Here is a 10,380-nt window from a genome sequence, read left to right as displayed (position 1 = left end):
TTTTTCAACTGAGGAAGATTTGCCCTGAGCTAACATCTGTTGCCAATCTTCCTCTATTTTGTACTTGGGTCACTGCCACAGCATGGCTACCAATAAGTGGTATAGGTCCAGGCCCAGGAACTGAACCTGGGTCACTGAAGCAGAACATGCCAAACTTAACGACTAGGCTCCCGGGGCTGGTCCTATTATACATTTTTTAAATGAAGTAAATTTTGAGTAAATCTTAAATGAAGTAAGAGTTTTCCCCTCTGAAACCCAAACAAAGAATAATGCTGTTGCTTTAACTTTCTCTTCCAGGTCACGTTAAGAAGCTCAGACTTCAGACTTCAGCGATGAGAGGCAATGCTTCTGGATTAGGGAGAGATGTGATGGTATTTGCACACGCTGGCTACAAAATGGAGAAAGAGTTGGCAGAAATTAAGAGGGGGCAGGGAGGCAGTCAGGATGGAGCTGCAGTGGTCCACAGGTGAGAGGTGAGAGAAGCCTGGCCTCGGGTGGTAATAGTGGAGAGGCAGAGAGATCAGAGATGTAGAAGGATGCTTAGCAGACAGAATCTGCAGGACTTGAAAACGGATTAGATGTGAGGCTGGCGGTGGTGGTGGAGACAGGGTAGTTGGAGGGAGAAAGTTAGATTTCTGGTGAGGCCGGTCACTGGGAGACAGGCACCAAATGAGGAGCGGGTGTAGGGGAGAAGGTCAAGAGCTCTGTTTGGACATGTTGAAGCAGAGTCGCACCTAGTGTGTGCAGGGCTTAAGAAAATCTACAAACAAGTTGATTTTTAAATCTATTACAAAATACATAGGCCAAGTGAAGTATAGTGATGTATTGATGAAATGCAGATTAACGGGTGAAAAGATGAACTTACGTATTTTTTTAACTGTCCAATCTGTGCACGTGAAGATTTTTTGCAGTTTCCAGGCATTATCTCTTCCCATTCAGGCCCAGGAACCATCGCTTCATATTCTTTGTTGTCAAATGTGCGGTTCCTGGATAATTTCATACTTCCCGCTGTGAGGAAATAGATGGCAACCCTGTCAGTGTTCACAGTGGTGTGGATCTTTGGCATGTTTGTACGGAAACAACACAGATCTCTCGCCTCTGCCGTTCCCTGATACCATTTACCTGACGCTGGTACGTCATTACCCGGGACACTGCCTCATGTGTGAAGCCTGGCTCCTGATGACTCTCTCAACAGCTGTTACAGAGCTTCCTTGATGACCACAAATGCAAGTCTTACTCAGAGTACGCAGGAAAATGTAAAAGATAATTTGTTTTCTGGTCATGCTAAATTTATTATTCGGAATTTGATAATGTACACATTAAACAACCCACGTTTCCACCATATACTTTCATAAGCTCTTTAGGATGCAATCGCTGTCTTCTTAGAATGTGATCTTTTTTGGTGATGTGACATGCCTGCCTTTTACACGCTGCCACCAGCAAGATGGAGCAAAAAGAGTGGTCCCATTTATACAACGATGTCCATGCCTTGACCAGCATCACTAAAGACTAGCCTGAGAGAGCAGGAGGTCACCACAACAACTGAAGAGAAGAGAGCTAGGGCCTGTTGGGTTGTGAACTGAGGTCTTGGAAGCCCACAGAGGAGGTGGGCAGAGCCACCCCAGAGGACAACCTGGCACGAGGTGCAGAGACTGTGGAACAGGTGGATGACTTCCTGGGGTACTAACAGAGCCTGTGGAGCGGCGCCAGCAGCCGGGGACACACAGAGTGAATGACTCCTTTGCCCACCTGCCACCCTCTCCAGCCTCCTCTCCCCAATTGTTCTGTGGTCCAGACCTTTTCAGTTCCATACACTAGAAGAGTTTGGCTCTGGCCTTCCATTCCCTGCTGTGACTCAGTGATGCACACTATTGTACATGCTGCACTAAGTATGTCACATCCATGATGTCTTTCGTTTTTGTCATTGCTTCTCTATCTGCGCATCTATCTATACTCCTCACTGGGCGAGAACCCCAAAAACAGTAGAGACCTGTCTGTCCTGCTCATTGCTGCATTCCCCGGATCCAGCACAGTGTGGCACGTTCACACAGCCCCTGGCTCCATGCTACGTTGGCCCACAATAAGCATTTCTTATGTTGAATTTGCATCTTGCGTAAAAATAAAACGAGATGCTATTAAGTATAGTAACACTTTTTTTTCTTTTATGACTAATTTTTTCTGAGGAGCGTGGTTCTAGACTTACTTTAAAGGATGTGTCTTCCCTGGATCTTTGACATTGCTTTTTGCAGTGGTAATGAACTTTACATGAGCAGTGGCTGTCTCCTGGGAGGCCTACCTATGGAGGGTGTGGTGGTGGTGAGTGATGCCTCCCTGGCAACTGGGACTGGGGACTGGAGAGGGAGGTCTTTGTGACTCAAGGCAGAAATTGCAGAGAAGAGCAGTATGTGTACAGACTTGCTTTTGATTTAACACTTTCCATTTCCCATCAAAGAAATGACAGTAAGATACAGAAAACCACATCTCTTTCTTCTAACCCAACCTCTAGCCCGCTTAAATGACCAGTTATTTCCAAGTCTGGATATGAAATTTTCTATTATGAGAAACTCTCTAGGACCTTCACCCAGGATGGTTTGCAGGAGAGGAACTTTGTGAGATGGGCACGTGGTTAGAAATAACATTCCTGTAGCAGTGTGAGCTGAAACATAGGCGATGCCTGGCCTCGGAAAGTGTCCTCAAGGCCAATGTCACAGGGCCATTCTCAGCCCCCATCTTGCTTCCCCCCATTCCAAATCTGTGCTGTTAGCTGTATTTGGACAGTTTGGGAAAACAGGGAGAGGAAAGATGAGACGGCAAAAGACATTACAGCCATCTGTTTGAAATTAATGTCAGGAGCGTTCTTATCTCTCTAAGAGCTGGAAAGTCACTGGGGAAATAATTACCATATGGAATAAAAGTCCCCATTAGTCTTTAGGTAAAGAAATGCAAACAGAGGGCCCGGCCCCAAGCCCAAGTGGTTAGGTTTGCAGCCTCGGCTTAAGGGGCCACATCCTCCTCTGGGGGGCCCAGGATTTCACCAGTTCAGATCCTGGGCATGAACCTAGCACCGCTCATCGAGCCATGCTGAGGCTGTGTTCCACACAGCAGAACTAGAAGGATTTAGAATTAGAATATACAACTATGTACTGGGGGGCTTTGGAGAGAAGAAAAAAAGATTGGCAACAGATGCTAGCTCTGGGACAATGTTTTTTAATTTTTTTTTTCCTTTTTCTCCCAAATCCCCCTGGTACAGAGTTGTGTATCTTTGGTTGTGGGTCCTTCTAGTTGTGGCATGTGGGATGCCGCCTCAGCATGGCCTGATGAGTGGTGCCATGTCCGCACCCAGGACTCTAACTGGCGAAATCCTGGGCCACCAAAGCAGAGCGTGCGAACTTAACCACTCGGCCAAAGGGCCAGCCCCAAAGGGACAATCTTAAAAAAAAAAAAGGAAATGCAAACAGAAATTTTCCAGTGTCCCCCATCTGACCTTTGTGTCCTCAAAGGTCACAAGGAGGAGAGACTGACTCCTCGGACTCAGGGAAATGTTCTTAAAACAATTTTTTCGTACCTAGGTATGATAAGTATGTTACATGACACTTGAAAACATAATGAAAAGTTCTGCATTTTGATTATTTTTCCCCCTCTTTTTCTCATGCATCCTTTTTTTCTCAAACATAATTTTGAATATAGTGTATTAGAAGGTGGTGGTCTTCTTTACTTAGGTTACATCATAAATGCTTTCCTTTGTGGAGGCTCAAGATATAGTGTTGTGTTTTTGGAAGCAAATATGCTATCATACCATTTTATTTTACTTGTGACCCATAAAGAGGGAAACTCTAGACGTGAAATTCACTTTGGCAACATAATATACAGATATGATTAATCGTAATGAAATCAGCGAGGTCCTAAACAGTGGGTTATCAATTTAAGGTCAGTGTACAAATGTAACTTCACATAACAAATATAGTCTTAACTTGAAGGGAACAAACACGCTTTGCGGTAACACACACTCTGACAAGTGCAATTTCCTGTAACAAATAATCAAAGCCTTAAATTTTAGGCTATAACTTTTGAAATTAGAAATAGCCTATCACAGAAGTTATGTGACTTTATCACATTTTTAAAGATGGAAAGGTAGCTCCCTTTACTGGAGACAAAGCATGAATAAAACCAATCTTAAGCCTTCTTTCCCTTGGCCAAATGTTGGTCCACCGTGATACGTACCATCTGCACCTGTGCATACCCCTATACCTATCCTGCACTCAAAGACTCATATCAACAAAGTTCTTTTCCTGCAATGTTTCCCATTAGATATCCTCATGACTTGTAACTGATTTGAACCAAGGTTGAATTACAGTCTTCGAAAATTTCTAGTAATTTTTATGCCACACCTATTACTGTAGAGTCTTCAAAATCACTATTTTCAGCGCACTGCCTCCTGCTTCAGGTGAGACGTAGAGCTGAGCGATCAAGGCCGTGAGCGAGAAGCCGGTGGCCCTGGGTTCCTATGGACAGTCCCAGCCAAGCTGCTTTGACCGTGTGAAGACGGGCTTCGGCAGCCGGGGCGCTCTTTGGCAACTTTTCCTGTCTCGGGATCTGAATGCAGGGTCGGGAGCCGATGGGCAGCAAGGAGAAAACCATAACGTAGACTGGGGGTATCTTTGGCACGTTCCTGGCTATCTGGACAGGCATCCGATGCTAATCAGGGCAATGGTTGCTCACTACATCGACCCCTCCCATCAGTCCCAGCCCATGTACTATAATAAAACCAAAGTCTTTGAGTAAAAAAAGAATCACTATTTTCAGTGGCTGCATCATATTCCATATGTTCTCAAATGCCTTTCTTTCATAGAATCCATCTCACTTTACAGTCGTTCACTGAATGGTGTGACCATGTGTTTAACGTCTTCTCTTCATTTGACTCTAAGTTCCTTAAGGGCAGGGCCATGTCAGTTTTGGCTCAGGGTTGAATCACCAGTAGCAGCACACACAGTAGATGCATTGCCCCTAATATATATGTATTATCCATAATATCTATATGTTATTATAAACACATATAGATTAAATTTGCATTATGTAATAGAGTTTTGTCATCTTCTATTTAATAGTCATCCATTGGAAATTTTGGTTGTTTACTTTTGTAAATTTTTGTGTACATTTCTACGTCCTTAAATTCTTAAATTGGAACGGTATGTTAAGAGATGTTGGTACTTTCAAGTTCCCTGAACTTCTAGGAAGGTAGTGTCAATTTATGCTCCCAGCAGTAACGTCTGAGAGTGCCAATATGACAAGGAAATAGATTTCATTCTTCTCATTTCCCTTTAATTCTTTTTATCTTATTGCGTAATATATTCATATGGTTCAAAATGTGAAAGTGCGCCCCCTGCCCGGCACACTCTGAACTGCCTGGTCCTCGCGCCATCTTGGTCTTCACTTCCTACTTGGCATAGACAATATAGAGGCTTTTCTCTCACCCCCAGTACTTCTTTCCTTGAGGGACAAAAGGCTGATGGTGCACCTCAGGCCTCGTGGTAGTTGTATTCTTCAACCACTGGCTATTCAAAGCTTGGTGCCTGGAGAGAGTCCTGTAATTGTCACTAAGGATTTGGGAGCAAGTGGCCTGGAGGAGGGCTCCTCCTCTGCGCCCTGTGTCTCTGGGAGGTGAGTGTGTGGGAGCCTCAGAGGGCTCCTCTGCACCCTTTCCCCAGGGCCTGTAGACCAGGCCCAGGCAGTCACTGTGGCGCTGGAACACTCTGGGGAGAGCTGGAGGCCTTCCTCTCAGGGTAAATCACAGGCCACTGCCCCATGACTGTCTGTGGAAGTGAGTGGGTCCGCCTCACAGGAGGACCCGTATCTATCTATGCCTTGCTTGTGTTATCAACTGGAACTCTGCGATAAAGGGAGAACAACTTGGGGGGAAGTCAACCACCTCTGGCTGGGTCCCCTCAGACTAGGACCTCAGCCCCTGGCCTGTACCCACATACCTGACCCCATGTCTCCACTCCTGTCAAGATGGAAGCTGCTTTTTCTCTTCACTCTTACTTTTCTGACTGCTCACAGCTGAGATAAGAACTTCCTCTGGAACTCTTTCTCCAACTCTTCACTTCTTTTTCTTTTTTTTTTGTGAGGAAGATTGTCCCTGAGCTAACATCTGTGCCAGTTCCTCTATTTTATGTGTAGGATGCCACCACAGCGAGGCTTGATAAGCAGAGTGTAGCTTTACACCCAGGATCCGAACCAAGGAACTCTGGGCTGCCAAAGCAGAACACACGAACTTAATCACTATGCCACCAAGCTGGCCCAACTCTGCACTTCTGAGAAAGGTGACCTGACAGCTCCGGTCTTCCTTCTACCGTATGGTAACATTTTACTTTCTGTCTCCCCTTCACTCCCAAACTGGAAGCCCTGGGATGACATCATGTTTGCCTCCTTCTTCAGGGTAGCCCCAAAGCCCAGGACAGTGCAGGACACAGAACCGGCACTTAAGAAACACTGCATGAATTGTACTTGAAAATTGAATGACCTATTAAAGCTTTTTATAACAGTTTTGAAAAATAAAATTCACCCTTTTAAAGTGTACAGTTCAGTGGGTTTTAGTATATTCACAGAGTTGTTCAATCATCACCACTATTTAATTTTAGGACATTTTCATCACCACAAAAAGAAATCCATACTCACTAGCCAGTCCCCATTCCTCGCTCCCCTGGCCCCTGGCAACCACTCAATCTCTGTTCTGTCTCTAAAGATTTGCCTATTCTGGATATTTAACACAAATTGAACCATATAATATGCCAGACAGTTCATATAAATGGAATCGCACAATATGCGGCCTTTTGTGTCTGGCTTCTTTCACTTAGCATAATGTTTTCAAGGTTCATCCACGTCGTAGCATGTGTCAGTACTTTATTCCTTTTTATGGCCAAATAACATTCCGTTGTATAGATGTACCACATTTTGCTTCTCTAAAGTGTCTTTCAGATTTTTTTTTCACATTTCTCTGTTTGTTCATTTTTATCTTTGGAATTTCAACTATGCAACATAAGCATGGAAAAAAGGCTGGGAGGCAATAGAGGAAAATATGAACAGTGCTTATCCCTGACTAGCAGAACAATGGATTTTTTTTCCTCTAAATTTTCTACAATGAAAAAGTACCACTTGAGAAAAAGAAAAAAATTATGATGAACGTTATTTTTAAAACTCTGCAAGTGTGGGACAACCAGACATGTACCTCCTGAGGAGGTGCAACTGGCATTCAGAAGAGAGGGAAGGACATTCAATGACACCACAGAATTACAATAAACCCAATCCAGAACGTGACACAATAAAATGTATTATTTCGCCAACAAATAGAAGGCTTTTTAAAAGTGTTTGTGTGGTGGGGCAGAGGGCCGGGGGGCTGTCATAGAGAGATGAAAGAGACAAACCAATCAAATGTAATCTTTGGATCTTGTTCAGATCCTGATTGTAAAAGCAACTGCAAAAAGACAGTTTGGGGACAATTAGGGAAAACTGAACCCTGACTGCTTATTAGGCGATATTGAGGAATTTTTATGTATTTTGCTGGCATAATAATGGTATTGTGGTACATAATGTAATATAATAATAGTAGTATAATGGTATATATATGTATTTTCCAGGGAAATTATATGATCTCTGGGATTTGCTCTAAAATAATTTTTTAAAGATAGCCCTACAAGCTAAGAAAGGTTTAAACGTGCAAATGTTTGTTTTTGTGAATTTCACAACGGGGCCATGAAGGGACCTTGGGAGAAGGTGCTCTGGCTCATCAAAGGTCAGCTGGGCTGGGAGCACAAGTGTGCAAGCCTTTGTGAATCCTATGTCCCAAGCTGGGGAGAGGAGGGCCAAACTGGATAGGGCTTCCCTACCCTGAGGCCATGGGGCCTGAGCATCAGGGCGGTGACAACCAGCCTTGTGGGAGAAGGTGGCAGAGGCAGAATGCGCAAGGGCCAGGGCCAAAGCAACACACCTTCCAGGAGAGTAGACACAAGAAGCTGCTGGGTAGGATGGGGGGTGGAGGGTTGACGTCTTTCAGATATAGTCAAGGTAATTTCACTGTGCACCTCTCCATCTGTGGAGAGGCCTGCAAAGGGCTGGGCAGGAGAAAAGGAATCTTCTAGAGAAACCAGGAAGAGAAGCAGGGGAGGAGGGCACATGGGGTTCAAGGATGTAATTTCCAAGGTAAGCAATCCTCCCCAGCTTGAGGCAGGGATCTCTGGGGAGGAGGGAAGGACCACCAAGGGCTGTCCCACTCAGCCCGCTCCTGAGGTGGGCAGACAGAAGAGACTCTGGCAGGACCAGGCATCGAGGACTCTATCATCCCCCTTAGCCCAACACCAAGGCTTGGAGAAAATTGACATCTTTACAATATCAAGCCCTTCTCTGCAAGTACACAGTATATCTTTCCATTAATTTAGATTTTCTTTAGTATCTTCCAATAAAGCTTTATCATTTTCTCCACAAAGGGCTTGCACACCTATTGTTAAATTTATTCCTAAGTAATTTATATTTTTGTTTCTATTGCAAATGGTATATTTTTTACTAAAATATTTATTGCAGTATAACATAAAATGCACAATCAAGTATACAGCTTGACTTACATATGCATATATTCATGTAACCAAATGTTATATTTTTTTAAAGTTACACTTTTTTTTTTTGAGGAAGATTAGCCCTGAGCTAACTACTGCCAATCCTCCTCTTATTTTTGCTGAGGAAGACTGGCCCTGAGCTAACATCCATGCCCATCTTCCTCTACTTTTATATGTGGGACGCCTACCACAGCATGGCATTTGCCAAGTGGTGCCAAGCAAGTCCTCACCCGGGATCCGAACCGGCAAACCTCGGGCTGCTGAGAAGTGGAACGTGTGCACTTAACCACTGCACCATCCGGCCAGCCCCTACACTTTCTTTTTAAAGATTTTACTTTTTCCTTTTTCTCCCCAAAGCCCCCGGATACATAGTTGTATATTCTTAGTTGTGGGGCCTTCTAGTTGTGGCATGTGGATGCCACCTCAGCATGGCTTGATGAGCAGTGCCATGTCCGTGCCCAGGATCCGAACCCGTGAAACCCTGGGCCGCTTCAGTGAAGCCCTCGAACTTAACCACTCGGCCACTGGGCCAGCCTCTAAAGTTACACTTTCTAACTGATGGTTGCTGATGACAGAAATGCAATAGATTTTGTATAATGATTTTTCCTATATTGATTTTGTACCCAGTAACCTTGGTAAACTCACTTATCAATTCCATCTGAATTTTCTTTGGGGGTTGCTACATATGCAACAATTTCATCTGCGAATATTGACATTCTTGTTTCTTCCCAATCCTTATATATTCGTTGTTGCTGTTTATTGGACAAGCTAAAACTTCCATTATTATATTGACTAGGATTATTGAGAGCAGTCACCCTTGCCTTGTTCCTCATTTTAAGAGGAAGGCTTTCAACATTTCACCATTACTGTGATGTGTGCTGTAGGATTTTTGAAGATATCGTTTATCAGGTTGGGAGTTTTTTTCTTTAATATCAATAGATGTTGAATATTTTAGGGTAGTTTTTCTGCATCAATTGAGATGAATCTTTTTTCCTCTTTGATGTACTAACGGGTCCATATTTCTCCTAGTCTAATGTTTGTTTTTTTAACTGATAAACGTACGTTGCTTCTCAGTTTCTCATCTCAATTCTCCCTCTTTACCCACCCATTAAGTGTTGGTCTTCTCCGGTTTCCCCCTTCACTCCTCTTCTCCTGCTCCTCTTTTCAAGCCCCTGCTTTTTGTAGGTTTCCTAAGACAGCACAGGTTCGGGGATGACGACAGGGTTTTCAGACACCATAAGCGTCTCCCCACAGTCTGTTCCCAGCCACAAGCAGGTCTGAATCCAAGTTAAAGCACTGGATTATAAAATAGGCGGCTTGAGTTCCAATCCTGTCAATCTCCAATTACGTACCAAGACAGATCCCTTGGTCCCCTACCTTTTAGTCTCATAAATAAAATGCCTGTCCTGTCTACCCCCAGGATTGGTTGGAAACTCAGATGAATAAACATAGTAGAACCACTTTGTAAATTTTTCACACGTAAGGAGTTGTTTTTGTTACTAGGATTGTTAGCGGTAGTGTGGGATGACAAGAGAGAGCTTGGATTTTGAAGCTAATGGAATCTAGACCCACTCCCAATCAGCAGTGTAACCTTGTACTTGTTACTTAACCTTTCTAAACTTGTCTCCATCTACCTTGCAGATAAAATATGCAAAGCACTTGACACATAGTAAGAGCTCAGTAATTATTAGTAGTATTATTAGCGATTATTAAAGGGGATCATGCATGTGCATTTAGTCTGAAAAGCATAAAATACTCCATAAATGGAAGCACT

At 43.7% G+C, this 10,380-nt stretch overlaps 1 pseudogene; it reads left to right on the top strand.

Moving 5' to 3' along the window:
- The first annotated feature begins 444 nt into the window (after positions 1–444).
- On the top strand, positions 445–4,699 carry LOC106834636 (reactive oxygen species modulator 1 pseudogene; annotated as a pseudogene).
- The last annotated feature ends 5,681 nt before the right edge of the window (positions 4,700–10,380 follow it).

The sequence above is a fragment of the Equus asinus genome, chromosome 8 (assembly GCF_041296235.1).
Source record: "Equus asinus isolate D_3611 breed Donkey chromosome 8, EquAss-T2T_v2, whole genome shotgun sequence".
Taxonomy (NCBI): domain Eukaryota; kingdom Metazoa; phylum Chordata; class Mammalia; order Perissodactyla; family Equidae; genus Equus; species Equus asinus.
Note: the sequence above shows the minus strand (reverse complement) of the source record. Positions and strands in the feature narration are given on the sequence as shown.